Source organism: Pleurodeles waltl, chromosome 1_2 (assembly GCF_031143425.1).
Source record: "Pleurodeles waltl isolate 20211129_DDA chromosome 1_2, aPleWal1.hap1.20221129, whole genome shotgun sequence".
NCBI classification, from domain to species: domain Eukaryota; kingdom Metazoa; phylum Chordata; class Amphibia; order Caudata; family Salamandridae; genus Pleurodeles; species Pleurodeles waltl.
Window position 1 is genome coordinate 152,732,568 of NC_090437.1, and position 18,553 is coordinate 152,751,120.

Sequence of the window (18,553 nt, forward strand, 5' to 3'; positions counted from 1 at the left end):
CTTTGGTGACTTGTTGGACCAAACAGGCTTGGTCGCCGGCCAGTTCTTAAATTATGAGGCCATCTTAAAATCCCTGAAAGCCATGTGGGGGGTGGAAGTGAGGAACCCACTGCAACTGCGATATTACAGTCAATGCTGATTATAGGGGGCGGATCCCATCTGATAACGTGGTTCGACAGAGCCCTGAATGGAATGATAGACCGATCACTGGAGGGACTGAGACGTAAGTGGGACACAGATCTATGGAGACAGATAACAGACGCTGAATGAACTCGAACTTGACCAAAATCTCACAAAACACATGCTTGAAGTATACCCAGTATAACTATGTCCATAGGACCTATCTTGCCCTGCATAGAATTAATCGGCTATACGGAGCAACATCAGAGGTATGCCCACGATGCTGGCTGAGTGACGCTGACTTCTGCCATATGACTTGGGGATGCCCAGTGTTGCAGCACTTCTGGGGGGAGGTTATTGCTAGACTCACCAGCACCCTGGACAGACAGGTGGATAATGGCCCAGCTGTTTGCTTATTGGGTCTTTTTGATAGCCCCCCCCCAAAAAAAAAAGGTGGGGAACAGATTTATTGACCTAGCACTGGCACGGAGGAGAGTAGTGATGGCTTGGAAGAACAGCAATGGACCTAGGTTGAGCACATGGGGGAAAAATGTTACCTGCTGGGCCAGGGCAGAAGAACGGGCCCTCCAGAGGGACAAAAGGAGAGGGATGAGGAACAGACCGATAGCCCCTCTTTGGGCAGAGGTGGAAGGAACATGGGACACCCTTGACGTGGCTATGGATGATGCCGCAGATGGGACGCTCCGGCTAGACCCCATGAAGTTGCAGACACACCTGCAAGCCAAGTAGCTTGGCTCATAACACTGGGCAAGTTGTATGTTTTGCTTGTTAGTTATTGTATTCAGAGTGGATGGGTACCTGAGAGCCCAGATCTGAAAGTGGTGGTGCTCAACCACCCTGCTTCATAGATGCACCGCACTGAACCTGAGAACCACCGGTAACCCCAACTCTTTCACTTGTACACAGAGCTCTACGAGGAACAAACCTCAGAGTGGGGGTAATATGAAACAATAGAAGTGCTGGTTAACTTTTTTAAAGTGTGACTTGTACGGCCATGTAAGATGTTTTGATCCTGTGAATAAGATGTTGTACCACCTGAAATACCAATAAATAAACATGTTAAAAAAAAGTTTACCTTACTTATAAGTCCTTAATATATGGTATCAGGAGTACCCAGGTCCTGTGAATTAAAGTGTCTCTCTTGGACTGAAGCACTTTGGGGCATATCTAAGAGCCCCTGGCGCCACCTTAGTGCTGCAATAGCATAATTTTTTTTAAGCGAAGGCAGCACTAAAGTAGATTTACTGCCATACCATAGTTACAAAGTGGCGCAATGCATGCATTGCGCCACTTTGTAACCCCTTGCACCATATTATGCCTGCACCAGGCATAATGTATGCAATGGGGGCGTTCCGACGCTAGGAGGCTTGCAAAAATGGCACGGTGAAATGTAAAAGATTTCACTACGACATTTTGGGTGTTATTTTTAACACCCTCTCAGAGCAGGTGTTAAAATGACGCTCCCATAGTTCTCTATGGGCCTCCTTGCACTTTGTTGCACTAGTGCCAACATTTTTGATGCTAGTGTAGCAAAGCACCACAATGGTGTGAAAGGTTTTGATGCTATTGAGCTAAAGACTGCCAAGGTGCGCCGTATTATAAATACAGCGCAACCATGGTGTCATTAGGTGCCGGTAGGGGGGTGCAAGAAAAGTGGTGCATCATAGCTGATGCACCATTTTTTCTTAAATATGGGCCTTATTGTGCCACCACAAGTGAGACAAAGCAAAGTAGGATTCCCAGCTATCCATTGCTAGCTGACAGAACGGTTTTGACTACTAACTTGACCTTGCCATTTAATGTAATGGCAAAGCCCAAATCTTTCTGTTTGATATAAGCACCTCACCCATAAGACAGGCCTACTGAGCCCTAAAAGCCAGGTGCATTATATTAAAGAGTTGGACATGTGTTCTCTTACATGTCCTGACCCCACATTGTCTTTTTTTACTGTGGAAAGGCTAGTAGCCCCATTGACAAGTAGATACATGCTGACAACTCAGCAGTGGTAACTTCTGAATGGGACTACTAAATTTGATACTTCAAGGTATCAAAATAATTGTTGCATTAAATCCAACTTGATGGACATGTCGAATTTAATGTACCTTATGCCCACATGGCAACTTTAGTAAGTAGCCACTTTGTTGTCCAAAGCTTTCCAATGACCGTTTACTGTTGCTGGCCACAAGACAGCCTTCTTCCCTCTTGGGGGGAGGTGTGAATGACTCTCAAAAAGGAACACAAGGGCCCTACTGTTTGATGTTGTGTCACCTCTCACAGCAGGTGTCCAAAAGGCAAGCTTCAAGGGGGAAACCGTCTTTGAATACCAAATGGTGAACTCACACAGTGGGGGGCTGCTCTTTTGTTTCTGCAAACAGGTTGGCATCAGAGACAAGGAGTGGAAAACAGTTGCCAAACGAGTTGCCAGACCAGTTTTTCTGTAGGCATATGGCCCCTAAGTAACCATACTAGGTGGGCTAGGCAGCTCCCCACACCAGCAGGACGGTTCTGCCATCTTGGTAGTGGGCCAAATTGTGCATTCTGGACAAGCCAGATGTCACACATCACAAGACGTCATCACTAGTTGGAAGGGCATCTGGTAGCTCATTATCTAGTAGTTGCCACATCACCTGAGGGCACCTCTGGGGCATAAAAGTGGCACCGCTGACACCCAGACCTCAGACCACTTCTGTACTGACGAGGGAAACGAAGAAGGATTACCTTGCTGTTCCCTGAACCCAGCAACAAGAGACAAAACCAGTGCTGAACTGCACCTGCTCCTCACTGGGCTAGCAAAGAGAGGACTGTGCCTGTGGTGCCCTGTTCAAAGAAAAGTAATCCCTGAGCGTCAAACAGAAGAAGTGACTACAAGAGTCAGTTGGCTGACTTCCAGTTACAGCAACAGGGCCACAAAAGCTGAAGAAGCATGCACTGGCGAGTTGTTAGCCAAGACCACCTGAGCACGGCTGACCACCAAAGTGCAGCCTAGGAGGCCAAGAACTGACCTTCAAATGTTGCAACTGAGTCTGCTGGACGCAGGAGTGTCATCAGACTGCAGTTTAGTTGCCCAAGATGTAAGCTACCCCAAGTTAAAGGGAACCGCAGGTTTGGCTTAATCCGGAGACCAGTAGACAAGTGACGACTGTTGTTTGGCTGCAATTCAACCAGACTTCGTGGGACATTGATCCCTGTGGCCAGGGTCACCCTACTGTGAATGTGGACTGAGGAGTAGCCCCGCAAGACCCCTGTCACTGGAGCAGCATCCTCAGCATCCTTCAGCATTTTCAGCATCCCTTATCCCTTGCAGGAGGACCACTCCATTGAAGTCTATAGCGGTTCGCCCACAGAACCTGGAACTGGACTGAAGGCTGCTTTGACTGTGAGGTGACTATACAACCAGGCCTCAGTGGCCTCTGTGACTTACTCCCTGTCAGAGTTGGTTCCCCAAGATGGGCCGGTACAGTAGTACAACCTTATAAAATCTTTCCAAAGTAAACCGCTAACTGTAGTAGTTACCAATGTTTGTTTGCATTTCAAGTAAAAAGCAGTGATTTATTATTTTGTTAGTTATCTATATCTCTAGAACCATCCAGTGGTTTTGTTTGTATTGGTGTCTAAAAATTGATAAAAATACGATCTACTTTTATAAGTTGGTGTTTGATTCTCTTTGTGTTGTGTTTCGTTCTAATTCAACTATTTTCTTACTTCTTAATGCTTTACACTTGTTTCTTTGATAATGCCTGACTGCTCTGAGCCACAGCTACCCAGGGTTGAGCTAAGGTTTTTCAAACAAATGTGACTGGACTCAGTACAGGTTGTGCGTTATTACACAGTCAGGTTTCACAACCACAGGATATAATAAATTGCTTTACCCACACAATAATTTTATTTAGATCAACATATGTTGATTTTCTCCTATGATCAACGATAGAAAAAATGTAGCATGCAAGGGCTCAGTTTTATGTTTCCAATGCTTTTTTCTTCACATTGCTTTCGTCCACATTTACATCTGTTGTGTGCATTGGTCTGCTGTTTACTGTGAAGCCTAGATACTTTGTCTGATGCTGGAGCGACAAGTGCTTTTACCGCTCACCTGTCCTCAAGTAAGAATATGTTTATTTCAAGATGATGATTGCAGTAGTTCGGTAGATATGGGTGCAATGGCTTGTACTTATTTATAAGTTTGTAGTTTGGTTTGTCTAGTGCAAAGAAGATCCACATGGATATCAGAGCACTTTACAATTAATATGAATTAATGCAATAGATATCAGTATACAATATGCAATAGACAGTAGGCAATAATATATACAAACATGATAATGGGAAAGCTACATATAGGTAGACACTGATTATAGTCAATCAGAGTCAGTCATATAGTCACTATTTAAGTTTCAAGAGATAAGACAAGATAAGGTGTTGCAAGTTAGCTTAGGACCTCTTACCAAACAGCCTGTAGGGAAGCCATGTAGAGAGCAATAGAGGAATCTCTAGTTGGGAAGAAAGTAGCTAGTAGAGTGGTCAGCAAGAAGATATTCAGAGATCAAAGTCAGGTTGGAAGTGTAGAGTTTCAGGTCTCCTATAGGGTTAGCTCTGATTGAGGGGTACAGAGTTTCAGACTCTATGGCTGCTCCCAGAGAAGAATTGCTACAGTGTTTTTGTCAGCCTTACAGCTGGAGATTTGAGAAGGAAATATAATGGGGAGGACTCCACGTGAATCGACTTGGGGACTAAGCAGTTTAGCTTGAATAAACCTCTCCTGACACTGGGGAGTCGGGCCTGGCCTGCGAGGCCACCGTGGCAGATGCAGTTTGTTAGAGCTTCACTTGGGAACCCCTGTGATCCTACATAAATCTGGCACAAGAAGTACCATCAAGACCTAGAACGAGCCCACAGACCTCCCCAAGAAGACTTGAGTGCGGAACAATGAGGAATGACGCCCTGGACCGCATCAGAGGGGCCTGAGGCATGCAGCAAGGATGGGCCGCGGCCACACCTGAGAGAGCGGGGCGGCCTTGCTCTCAACCTGCGGCCTGCCCTGAAGGAGGCTTGAAGACCCAGGCTCACGCCACAATTGAGGGGCAGAGCCCATGACCGTGGAACTAGAGCAGCGTGAGGGGAGCAGATGCACAGAGCCTACTCTCCCCATTGGGCCGAGACAATGAGCACTGTGCCGTCTGGGCCTGGACATGCCCCACGGTCCTTGATGTGAGGCCGGGTGAGTGCTTGGTGGTGCCCTCCTCCCATTAAACCTGGCACCCAGAATGAGTCCGCCGACCTCCCCAAGAAGACTCGAGTGCGGAACATTGAGGAGCGACACCTGGGACTACATCGGGAGGGCCTGAGGCATGTGGCGAGGATGGGCAGTGGCTGCACCTGAGAGAGCGGGGGCAGCCTTGCTGCCAACCTGCGGCCTGCCCTGAAGGAGGCTGGAAGACCCAGGCTCATGCCACGATTGAGGGGCAGAGCCCCTGACCGTGGAACTAGAGCAGCGTGAGGGGAGGCAGATGTGCAGAGCCTCCTCTCCCCGCTAGGCCGAGATGCTGAGCACTGTGCTGCCTGGGCCTGGACAAGTCCCACGGGCCTTCGATGTGAGGTTGGGTTAGTGCTTGGCAGTCCGCTTCCCCCGTTATACCGGCCTTCCGCGGGCCCCATTTCTCTGCGAGTGGCTGCCTACAGCGCAAGAGGCCAAGCAGTGGGTTCGCCTCTCAGGTCCACTTTCCTCTGGTGCCTGGTAGGGCTGAGGTAGCAGCTGGGACCTTTGCTGGGTGCTGGTGTTCTCTGTGGACCACAGAATCGCCTGAGAGGGTGTTTCACTCTGGCTGTTATCGAGCTGAGGAGGGGGGCCCCCGATCGAGAATGACTGGCATATCTGCACCTTGTTCCGGGGACAAGCATTGGCCAAGGGTCGCAGGGGCCCGTGTACCCACCACATAAGAATTACAGAGGCCCTACGTTACTTTTGATTAGACCTCTGAGTTCCTACAACCAGGCTCCTGGCTTCGGAAGCCCCCCCTCTTCCTTTTTCCCTGTGATGTGATGTGAGGGAGGAGTGAAATCACTTCCCACCAGTTAATGCTCTGCCCCTGCAGACGGGGCTCATCAACCACTAAGTTGAGCACTACAAGGGACTTGGGGTCTCTGAGTGTGGCCTGGTGCTTGAGTCTCTGTGAGTTTGTGCTCCAAGCTGCCCCCGAGTAGTTGGGTGACTATAAAGGGGATGCTGGTCAGTGTGGTCTTATCCCGGAGTGTGCCAGTGATCCCTCTCCACTCTGAGGGCCGCATTGCAAGCACTGGACCATCGCCGCAATGGGCAAGGAGAGACACACCTGTTCTACCACGTCCCAAACACTGATTGATCAATACACCACTGGCTCTACTGTTGAAACGCTACTGCACGCATAACTGAAATGGAATCCCAAATTTCCACGGTGAAAGATGATGTCTTGACTCTTAAATCTCAGGTATCCTCTCTACTCAGTCACACTGCTGAACTTCACAGGCATGCTGTAGACATTGAGAATCGCTCCCGGCGCAACAACTTGCAAGTGGTGGACCTACCAGAGGGGATCGAGGGAGCTGGCCCACGGAAGTCAGCAGACTTTGTGGAAAAATGGATCAGGTCCTGGATGCCCCTGGACCACCTGTCACCCTGCTTTGTGGTGGAGAGAGCACACCAGGCACTGATCCTCAGACCTCCTCCAGGGCCCAAACCAAACCCATCATTGCACGTATCCTAAATGATAGAGACAGGGACGTGATCCTGGGGGAGGCCCAAAGGCAGCCGGACCTCCTCCTCGACAGCACCAAAGTTCTTATATTTCCTGATTACAGCTGCGAGGTGCAGCAACAATGGAAATCGTACACAGATGTTAAGCAATACTTAGAGCCATCAGGCTTCAATATCGCCTGTTTGTTCCTGGCCGGGCTGCGGGTCATCCATGCCAACAAGTCCATTTTTTTTTATTAATTCAAAGAGACCTGGCAATGGCTCACTGAAGACTGCCCACTCCGGGGACCGACCAGCCCGCTATCAAAGTGCTTAGCCACGGACGAGCCAAGACATCCAACACCCCCACCCAAGAAAAGGAGGAAATGCAACCGATCCCAAAGTAGACGTAGATTTGCCCGCTCGGAGACCCCACCTCGATCTGCTCGGAGCCAGACATCACTGCGGCACCGTTCGGCATTGAGACCAGCCTCGGCTAGGGGCGGTGAGGATATGGCTGTGGTTCGGCAAGGATCATCCAGATCGCCATCTACAGTAGGCCCCCCCCAAGAGGACTCAGATCTTTCCTGCAGCCTGGTCCTCTGACGTCAAAGCCCCCAGACTCCATCATACAGTAAACCCCCGTCCCCATGATGGACGCCCTTATCCTTGGAACTATCCAGACTGTAACAATGTGGCCCGTAGTGCGCCTTCTTCTATGAGCAGTGCACCAAAACTAGTTGTGGCATAAGAAGTGCCTTGATAAAGTTAGCTTGTTCTAAAGGGTTTTACCCCCTAATCTGATGTTTCTCGAATGAAGAATAATTTACCAGTTTTAACCTCCTTTAGTTACAGGGCAAAAGATGCTTCAAGGGTAGAAGTATGGGGAGGGGTGGGAGCTTGGGGGTGTGGAGTTGTATACCTGTTATTGTTTATTTTTGGATGTATGATGCACTTTATGCATGTTTTGCCTTTTCTTTCTTCTGTAAGTTGTGAGTCACATTTCAATACATACCTGACGTGCAACTTAAGACCTCTGCAGTTGCGCAGCACAGGGCCACTGAGCCCTACTCCTGAAGTGGGGTCCCAGGTGGGTGCCCTCCCCATGAAATGCGACAGGCACATCGACCACAAATCCCAATGGTATTTAACATAATGTCATGAAATGTTAATGGTCTTTTTGATCGCTTGAAATGTGTCTTGGTCTTTGCATTTGCCCACCGCCACCTCCCTGATATACTACTACTCCAGGAAACCCACCTTTTGGAGACTAGTTTCCCCTTCCTTGCTCACAAAGGGTTTGTTAGAGTTTACCACTCGGGTATGCCCAGGGTTCCCGAGGGGTGGTCATACTCTTGAGTTACTAATTCCCCATGATGGTCACAAGTGAGTTCTGTGACCCGCAGGCTCACTTTTTAGCCCTGACAGGGACCGTAGAAGGGCATCTGGTACACCTTGTTAGCGTCTTTGTGCCGCCCACGACTTTTCCCAATTGCCTAAAAGATCTGTCAGAAGTCCTCCTGAATCTCCTCCAGGGCATCACAACTTTACGGGGTGACTTTAATATGGTCCCAGACCCTGATCTAGATATCTTGGGGTTCCCCTCGAATGCAAGGTGGACTGGGACGAGCCACCTCAAGGGATGGCTTGCTAAGCTTGGGTCATGCGATGCCTTGAGGACCTGGCATCCTTGCTACTGACAATTCACCCATACCTCAGCTACCCTTCATGCCCATTCTTGTATGGACTTAATTCTATTACCAGCCATGGACTGCAGGCTTTTATCCCAAATCCAAATTCTTCCCTTAGGGATTTCAGATCACTCCCCTCTTCTGGCTTGCGTCGGTTCCCTAGGACTAGGCTAACGGCAAATGTGGCGTCTCAATGGCTGGTATCTTCAAGACAACTGATTTGTTGGAGGCGTACTTCAATTCCAATGAAGGCGCTTTTTCAAAAGTCATCATGCTATGAGCTGCAAGTAAAACAACAATACAAGGATACACCACGGGATGGATCTGGGCCCAGGAGCACAAGAAATCCAAACATATTGCCCAACTGGAAGTGCAGGCCCTCCTACTGGAGAGAAATCTCGCTTCCGACTCTCTGGAGATCTTCTGCCAACTAAGCCTAGTCCGTGAGGAGATATGCCAGTACTAAATGGAGGCCACCATGGCTCAGGTTTATGGGTGAGGGGACAAAAATAGCAAATTGTTGAATTGGTTAGCCTCACACCATCATGCCTTAAGAATTATACCGGAGATAATTGAAGATGATGGCGTGCAGAGGTGCTCTCTTCCTAAAATTGGCCAGGCCTTCGCTATAAATGATTGTACACTCCCCCGAGGCGACACAGTTCACACTCCCATAATCACTTTCTGGAGATGATTCCCTTCCTTGTTTGTCCCCGGAGGAATCCAGGGTCTTGGACAAACCTCTCACCGATGTGGAGATTGGGGATGCAATTTCCGGATTAGCTGTCAGTAAGATGCCGGGGCCTGATGGTTTTGTACGAGAATACTGTACTTGGTTCCTTGAAATCCTTATACCCCACCTACTCACATTATATGGCGAGGTTTGCTTCCCCCGAGATGGATCAAACTATAATAGTACTTATCCCTACGCACCCACACTCAACGTCTTGCAAAGAGTACCGTCCTATATCACTCCTTAACAGAGAAGTTTAAATCTTCGCGACTATACTGGCCATCAGACTTAAAACGGTCCTCACCAAATTGATCCACCCAGATCAATGTGGCTTTATGCCCCCATGCAGCATAAAACACTACCTTCGTAGACTTCAAGTGGCCCTGGTCAACCGTTATCGGCAACCAGGGGACCCGGCATTGCTTTTAATTGATTTCAGAAAGGCACTTGACACAGTGGATTGGGAGTATCTTCAGTGCTTCAGTGCTTGCACAAGCAGGTCTGGGACCCAGGTTCCTCGCCATGGTGAGGGTGCTGTACTCCATGCCGACGACCCATGTGCAGGTTAATGGGGTCCTGTCAGCAGCCCTTTCAATATGGCAAGGAACTAGACAGGGCTGCCCCTTATCACCACTTCTTTTTGTGTTGGTAATTGAACCGTTGGCCCAACTTATCTGAACTGACCCACAACTTAGGGGGCGGGCATGAGAAACGACCGAAGAGGATCATATAGCGTTGACATTCTCCTATAGCTAGCAGACTCCACACACAGCGGCCCCTGTTGCCTCTGCATGCTCTGAGGTTTGGAGTTAAGTCAGACCTCATGGTGAACCCATATAAATTGGTACTGATTCCCCTCAGCCCATAACAAGACTGCTTTGACTGGCAGACTAATATTCCCATTCATAGGCTAAGCTTCAAGTACCTGTGTATATGGGTCATGTTGAACCCGGAGCTGCTTATCTCACCCAAAGGCAATCCCTCCCCTTGAACATGATGGGACGTATAGCCCTCTTCAAGATGATGCTTCTCCCCCGTTTTATGTATGTTTTTAAAAATGTACCACTTCACCTGCCCCGATCATGGTTCAATGCTCTAGATAGCATGGCAAGGACATTTCAGTGGCATGGGTCATGTCCTCATATCGCATTCAGATATTGCTTATGGGGTCCCTATAACAGGGGACTGGGAATGTCCAGCCTTTACTTGTATTATTTAGCATCCCATCTTTTGGTGAATAACTAGTGGTTCAATGGAGGGTGGGCTGATCCGGGCTATAGGCTTGAATTATTCATATTGGTTTCCTGCGGCTATAGGCCACACTCAGTGGGTCTCCAATATCGGAATCCACTCCTTCGTTAACCAAAGAGGTTGTCCTGGCCTGGAGAGCAGCACTCAGACACATACAATGGGTCAACAGGCTCACTCAGCAAGCACTCCTTTGGCATGGTACCTGGCTGGGGAGGCCTGGGACCAAATAGGTATAACTTGAGTGGGAGACATGTGGTCGAGGACAAAGATTCGTACCTTTCAAGATCCCCAGAGCACTTACGCCCGTACACGCTAACAATTCTACAAATATTTACAGTTGAGGCACGCTCTCTAGGCCCAGATTTCAATGTCAGACCATTATCTGAATTTAGCCCCTTAGAGGTAAAACGTCTTATGGGAAAAATATATTGCACACTGATTATCAACACACCTGACATTCTGGGGCATCTGCAGCTCCGGTAGGAGGGGTGGATTGGCCCCCTGGAGGAAGAGGATTGGTGTGATGCTCTGATGGCCCCACGGGAGCTTGCCATCTCCTCCAGATTGCGGCTAGTATAGATGTACTACCTACACACTACCTACCTCACACCCCTCCGAATGCATACGGCTGTCCTTCATCCCAACTCCTCCTGTCCTAAATGGGGATACGAACCAGCACATTTCTATCACATGGTGTGGGTATGCCCGGCAATTACACGTTATTGGGCTGGAGTAGCACAGGAACTGACAAACGCCTTAGGCTGGGAAGTACCTCTCTCTCCCACACTGATACTACTCAAGGTGATGGAGGGCTTGGGTGGTGCAAGAGCCGAAGGATTATTCCTAGGTATAGCTCTCCTGGTGGCCAAGAGAAATATCGCTGTGCGCTGGATGTCACCCTTCCCTGCGTCACTATCTGAGTGGCAACCGGGGTAGAGTGGTGTGCACAACAGGAGCGAGTGGTGTATGAGGCTAGGGGATGTCCACAGAAGCACAACCGAGTTTGGGGCAAATGGTAGGATCAACTAGACTAAGGTGGTTGTGTTATGAGGGGATCTCACGAGTCGATTGCTGTTATACTGTTTGAAAGCTAAAGGTTGTTGGATTTGCATATTCAAATTACTAATGAAGGGCCTATGTTTCATTGGTTAAATGTTTACTTCTATTGCAAGTATAATACCAAAACTCAATAAAAATGGCTTACAAAAAAAAAAAGACAATGAGGATTCAGTTAAGCTCCAGTAGAATTGGGGTAATGTGATCTGACCTTCTTGCCCTGGAGATAGGATGAGTTGCAGTGTTTTAGGCTTCTTTTAAAGGGGTCATAGGAGTACAGTGAGTCTTCAGAATGCTTGTCAGAATAGAGATTTCTTTAATCCAATTTGTATAGGACTAGGGTTTGCACAACAGTTTTGAAGTCATCTGAAGTAATGAAGGATTTTGTTTCCCTAATTAGTCTAATTTTGTAATATGCATTCTTGGATAGGGCTCTAATGTTGGCCTGTAGATTTAGGTGTTTGTCGAAGATGAAGCCCATGGACTTATTGCTATTGGCGAGGATTGGATTGTAATTCAGCAGGAGTGAGGTGTTGAGCTAATCTTCAACTGGGGCGAAGCATTTTGGAGATGAGAGGAGGAAGAACTTGGTCTTCAGGGTATTAGGTTTCAGGTGATTCATGTGCATCCAAGATTAGAGGACTTTTAGGGTGTTTGGAGGACTTCTATGGCTCTTGCTATGTTGACAATGTTCCCAGGAGAAGTTACTTTTAGGTACAGTTAAATGTCTTCAGCTTAAAAGTGGAATTATATGTTTGAGTGTCTTAATATTGAACTGAGTATACAGACGGAAAAGCATAGGGGGACGTATTGACACTTGAAGCACTCTTTGGGTAAGAGAGTAAAAACATGAAGAGAAATCTGGCAGTTTTATTTGTTGGGAGTGATTCTTTAGGTAATAGTCAAACCAACTCCGGACAGTGCCACTTAATTCCATCTGTAATTCCAGGAGTTTTGAGAAATGCATGGTTGTCCTTCCGAGGTTTGCTGACAAGTTGAGGCTAATGAGTAGGTAGGATCTTCCACTGTCTAGGATGCAAAGAGCATCATTATCTATATGGCTCTGTGCTGCAGCTGGCTCTGAAACCTGACTGTAGATCATCCATGAGCGTTTTCTTTTATGAAAAGTGATAGTTACATGGTGACACAGCTCTCTAAGATCTCTGCTAGAAAGGGGAGGTTGGTGATGGAATTAAACATTGTTTAGGCTCTTTTGGTCAGGGTCCTGCTTTTTTTTTAGTAGAATAGTGAATTTGCTGATTTTCAGGGCATCTGTAACTATGCCATGATTCTGAGAAGAACAGACAGCAAGGGATAGGAATAGGGTGAAGAAGAGCCTTTTGTCTTTAAAGAGTTTTCCTGGAACTGGTCAGAGAAATAAAATGATTGCAATCACCTGGAATGATGACTAGGTCATGAGGTTACACAGTAAGTTGTGAAATTATATGTGAGGCACATTGAGAGAGAGGGAAAGATGAAGCCTGCCTACTTTATCATGGAATAAGGATGAGAATTGTAGTAGTTCTTTTTGGAGGCTAAGCTGTTCCGCATGGAAGAAGGATTGGTAACGTTTTTTATGATTTTAAAGACGACTTTGACATTCAATATATAACTTTGTTAGGCCTTTCAACTGGCTCTCAGGTTTTCAAGGTTTGTGAAGGATGCTTTCTTTGTCAGACTTAGTTTTCTTTGCTCTTGCAATTCTTCAGGAACACACTGTACATCTTTGTTTTTATTTTGTCTTTTAAATTTAAGTGTGGCTAGTGCATCTGCCACTTTGAAATATAGTTGTTTACCATAGAGGGCATATCGGTTTGGTCTGATGTTAAGCAGATTTGTTGAGATTTTATGTTTTAATATAGCCTTGTAAGTGTTTTTGAAGTTTCTTATCTAAAGCTTATGTTTTTTTGATTAACATGTCATATAGGATTTGGTGCATAGAAAAGAGAAGGGTACATGGAGGTGACCCCATAAGTCCACCAGGATGGGCTTATCACAAAACGATTCTTGTTTTGACATTAAGGAGATCTAGTTTGGAGCTTTTTAATTAAGCCGGTTCTGAGTTGTTCAAGATATTTGTCTCCCAAAAATCGGACTTTCGCATCCTTTTGGCTACTCAATGCAGATTGAAGTCACCTAGAAAGCTGTTCTTAGCGAAAGAATCTGATATTTCAGCTATGAATTCGACCATCTGTTTGGTAAATTGCCTGTTGTCACCTGGGGTGTGCTTGAATAGGTTGAAACCGTCCATTATCTGGAGCTTTTATCTTGATTTGAGGAGAGGAAACGGTTGAGATTAGAGGATTTCATTTAATGGTTAATCTCTGGATCAGGGCAACACCTCTTCTTCTTTCAAATCCCAGTGTAGATGTATTATCTTGTAGTGAACAGGTAAGAGAAAATCTATGAGGAAGCATCACTAAACCATGTTCCTCTAAGAAATGTTGAAACAAGATATCAGATTCGAACATTGTGGATGTTTGACTGCAGATTTACAATTATGTAGGACACATTTGAGATTATAAATGGTAGATTCTGATAATGGAAACAATACAAATTGGAACTTGAATGAGGTTACAAGGGTTGCACCAAGTCTCTTTTGTCATGGTTAGTGCTCTCTATGTTGGTGCTCTCTATCTTTCATGGTGACTGTAGGAGGCTGGCCTGGCTTGTAGTGGGTACCAGAGGTACTTACACCATGTGCCAGGTCCAGTTATCCCTTATTAGTGTAGAAGAGGTGTTTCTAGCAGATAAGGCTGATAGAAGGTAGATATGGCAAAGCAGCTTAGGCTGAACTCAGAGATATGTAAAGCTCCTACTATACCACTGGTGTCATATGCACAATATCATAAGAAAACACAATACACAGAAGTACTAAAAATAAAGGTACTTTATTTTTATGACAATATGCCAAAAGTATCTCAGTGAGTACCCTCAGTATGAGGATAAGTTATATACACAAGATATATGTACACAAACCAAAATTAGGTAAGTAATAGCAAGAAAAGTAATGCAAACAGTGTCGAATTACAATAGTTTGCAATAGGAGCACATAGGTATAGGGGCAACACAAACCATATACTCCAAAAGTGGAATGCGAACCACGAATGGACCCCAAACCTATGTGAGCTTGTAGAGGGTCGCTGGGACTGTAAGAAAACAGTGAGGGTTAGAAAAATAGCCCACCCCAAGACCCTGAAAGCTAGGTGTAAAGTGCACCTACTATCCCCAGAGAGCACAGAAGTCGTGATAGGGGGATTCTGCAGGAAGAACAAACACCAGCAATGCAACAACAGTGGATTTCCAGACCTGAGTACCTGTAAGACAAGGGAACCAAGTCCAATAGTTGCAACAGTGTCGAGAGTGGGCAGGAGCCCAGGAAATGCCAGCTGAGGGTGCAAGGAAGCTGCCACCGGATGAAAGAAGCTTGGAGTTCTGCAAGAAAGAAGAGAGCTAGGGACTTCTCCATTGGAAGATGGATGTCCCACGTCGCGATGAGGCTTGCAGAGGTGTTCCCAGGCAGAAAGACCGCAAGCAAGCCTTGCTAGCTGCAAGGGTTGCGGTACAGGTTTTTGAGTGATGCTGTGACCCAGGAGGGACCAGTGTGTCGCCACTTGGAGGAGGAGACAGAGGGGATGCCCAGCAACTCAGGGAGCCCTCACACAAGCAGGCAGCACCCGCAGAAGTACCTGAACAGGCACTTGGAAGGAAAGTGAACCGGAGTTCACCCAAAGTCACAAAAGGGAGTCCCACGATGCCGGAGGACAACTCAGAAGGTTGTGCACTGCAGGAAGGAGTGTCCGGGACCCAGGCTTGGCTGTGCATGAAGGAAATCCTGGAAGACTGCACAGGAGCCAGAGCAGCTGCAAATCATGCGGTACCCAGCAATGCAGTCTAGTGTGGGGAGGCAAGGACTTACCTCCACCAAAGTTGGACTGAAGAGTCACTGGACTGTGGGAGTCACTTGGACAGAGTTGCTGAGTTCAGGGACCACGCTCGTCAGGCTGAGAGGGGAACCAGAGGACCAGTGGTGCAGTCTTTTGGTGCTTGCGTTAGCAGGGGGAAGATTCCGTCGACCCACGGGAGATTTCTTCAGAGCTCCTGGTGCAGGGAGGAGGCAGGCTACCCCCAGAGCATGCACCACCTGGAAACAGTCAAGAAAGCCGGCAGGAGGTTGCTAGTAGTCGTCTTGCTACTTTGTTGCGGTTTTGCAGGCGTCCTGAGCAGTCAGCGGTCGATCCTTTGGCAGAAGGTGAAGAGGGAGATGCAGAGGAACTCTGGTGAGCTTTTGCACTCGTTATCTGAAGAATTCCCCAAAGCAGAGACCCTAAATAGCCAGAAAAGGAGGTTTGGCTACCAAGGAAGGAGGAGGATTGGCTACCAAGAGAGGTAAGAGCCACTGGCCACTCAAAGCAGTCCATTGTGCCACAAACGCCTCTGTTTCCAAGATGGCAGAGGTCTGGGACACACTGGAGGAGCTCTAGGCACCTCCCCTGGGAGGTGCAGGTCAGGGGAGTGGTCACTCCCCTTTCCTTTGTCCAGTTGCGTGCAAGAGCAGGGCTGGGGGATCCCTAAACTGGTGTAGACTGGCTTATGCAGAGATGGGCACCTTCTGTGCCCATCAAAGCATTTCGAGAGGCTGGGGGAGGCTACACCTCCCCAGCCCTGACACCTATTTCCAAAGGGAGAGGGTGTTACACCCTCTTTCAGAGGAAATCCTTTGTTCTGCCTTCCTGGGCCAGGGCTGCCTGGACCCCAGGAGGGCAGAAACCTGTCTGAGGGGTTGGCAGCAGCAGCAGCTGCAGTGGAGACCCCGTAAAGGCAGTTTGGCAGTACCCGGGTTCCGTGCTAGAGACCCGGCGGATTATGACATTGTCCCCCCAATGCCAGAATGGCATTGGGGTGACAATTCCATGATCTTAGACATGTTACATGGCCATGTTCGTAGTTACCATTGTGACGCTGTACATAGGTAGTGACCTATGTACAGTGCACACGTGTATTGGTGTCCCCGCACTCACAAAGTCCGGGGTATTTGCCCTGAATGATGTGGGGGCACCTTGGCTAGTGCCAGGGTGCCCACACACTAAGTAACTTTGCACCCAACATTCACCAGGTGAAGGTTAGACATATAGGTGACTTATAAGTTACTTAGGTGCATTGGTAAATGGCTGTGAAATAACATGGATGTTATTTCACGCAGGCTGCACTGGCAGGCCTGTGTAAGAATTGTCAGAGCTCCCTATGGGTGGCAAAAGAAATGCTGCAGCCCATGGGGATCTCCTGGAACCCCAATACCCTGGGTACCTCAGTACCATATACTAGGGAATTATATAGGTGTACCAGTATGCCAATGTGAATTGGTAAATGTAGTCACTAGCCTGTTAGTGACACATTTGGAAAGTAGAGAGAGCATAACCACTGAGGTTCTGGTTAGCAGAGCCTCAGTGAGACAGTTAGGCATCACACAGGGAACACATATAGGCCACAAACTTATGAGCACTGGGGTCCTGGCTAGCAGGGTCCCAGTGACACATAACAAACATACTGACAACATAGGGTTTTCACTATGAGCACTGGGCCCTGGCTAGCAGGATCCCAGTGAGACAGTGAAAACACCCTGACATATACACACAAACAGGCCAAAAGTGGGGGTAACAAGGCTAGAAAGAGGCTACTTTCTCACACAACCCCCCCCCAAACGAAGGACAATAAGGCTAACCTTGGCCAGTTGAGTCTTTATTGTCTAAGCGGTGATAAGTGGGAGTAGTTCTGCAATAGACTGGTTACTCCCTTTATCATCCACTATATGGTTACTTCCCTGTGCAGAGGTAATCCACCCTGTTTGAAGTTTTGTAGCTAACCAACAATGTGAAGATATATTCTCAGAGTTCCTATCAGTAAGTTTTAGTTTAGTTAGTGGGAATTGTCCACTGGACCTATTTCTAGTGATGAGAATGCCAGACAGGGATGCTGTCTCAGTAAAGCCATAGCTGGGCAAAAACGTTGTCCATATGGCTGTAAGAGAGAACAGGGAAGCTGTTTCTCTTGTTTTGGAGCAGGGCAGGGATGCTGTCTTATGAGCTCCACACTAGGGCAGGGCTGCTGTCCTAAGTGTTTTGAGGCAGTGCAGGGTTGCTGCACTAAAGTTTCTCTGGGAGGGTTGGAGGAATGCTCCATGCTAACTACAACGGTGGACATTTTCTCACCAATATTAGTTATCCCACAGAGAGGTAATTCCACCTCGGGGAGTACAGCTGTGCCAGCTGATGGTTCCCTTGGTACAGGTGCCACCCCAGGAGAGGTTTCTCCTACCACAGGAATGGTATCCTGAATGGCAGGGTGGGTAGGGGATACTGTGATACCCTTTTTATCTGTTGTTGGAGAAGGATCCTGAGTTTTCAGGCCTGTTCCTCTCCTTTGCTTTTTCATTTCAGTAGAAATTAAAGGAAGCAATTCCTCTGGGATACCCAGCATTGCTGCATGGGTATAAAACTCTACCTCAGCCCAACCTGAGGTCTCTAGGTCATTACCTAAGAGACAGTCTACAGGTAAGCTAGGTGATACTACCACCTGCTTAGGGCCAGTAACTCCACCCCAACTAAGCTGAACTATAGCTAAGGGAAGAAACTTAGTGGAGTTATGGACATCAATAATCTTGTACTGTTGTCCAATGATGTGTTGTTCAGGAGGCACTAGGTTTTCAGTCACCAAAGTGATACTGGTACCTGTGTCCCTGTAGGCCTGGGCCTCAACACCATTAATTGAAACTGTCTGCCTGTACTTATCCATTGTAAGGGGACAAGCAGCCAGTGTGGCAAGGCCAATGCCACTAGGTGTGACAGAAATTGTCTTGGGACTGACTACCCCAGTTTCTATGATGGACCCATAAGTGAACCCAACTACACCCTTATTTTGACTATTGCCAGCAGTCCCACCCCTATTACCACTACTGTCTGAGGGGTTGGCAGCAGCAGC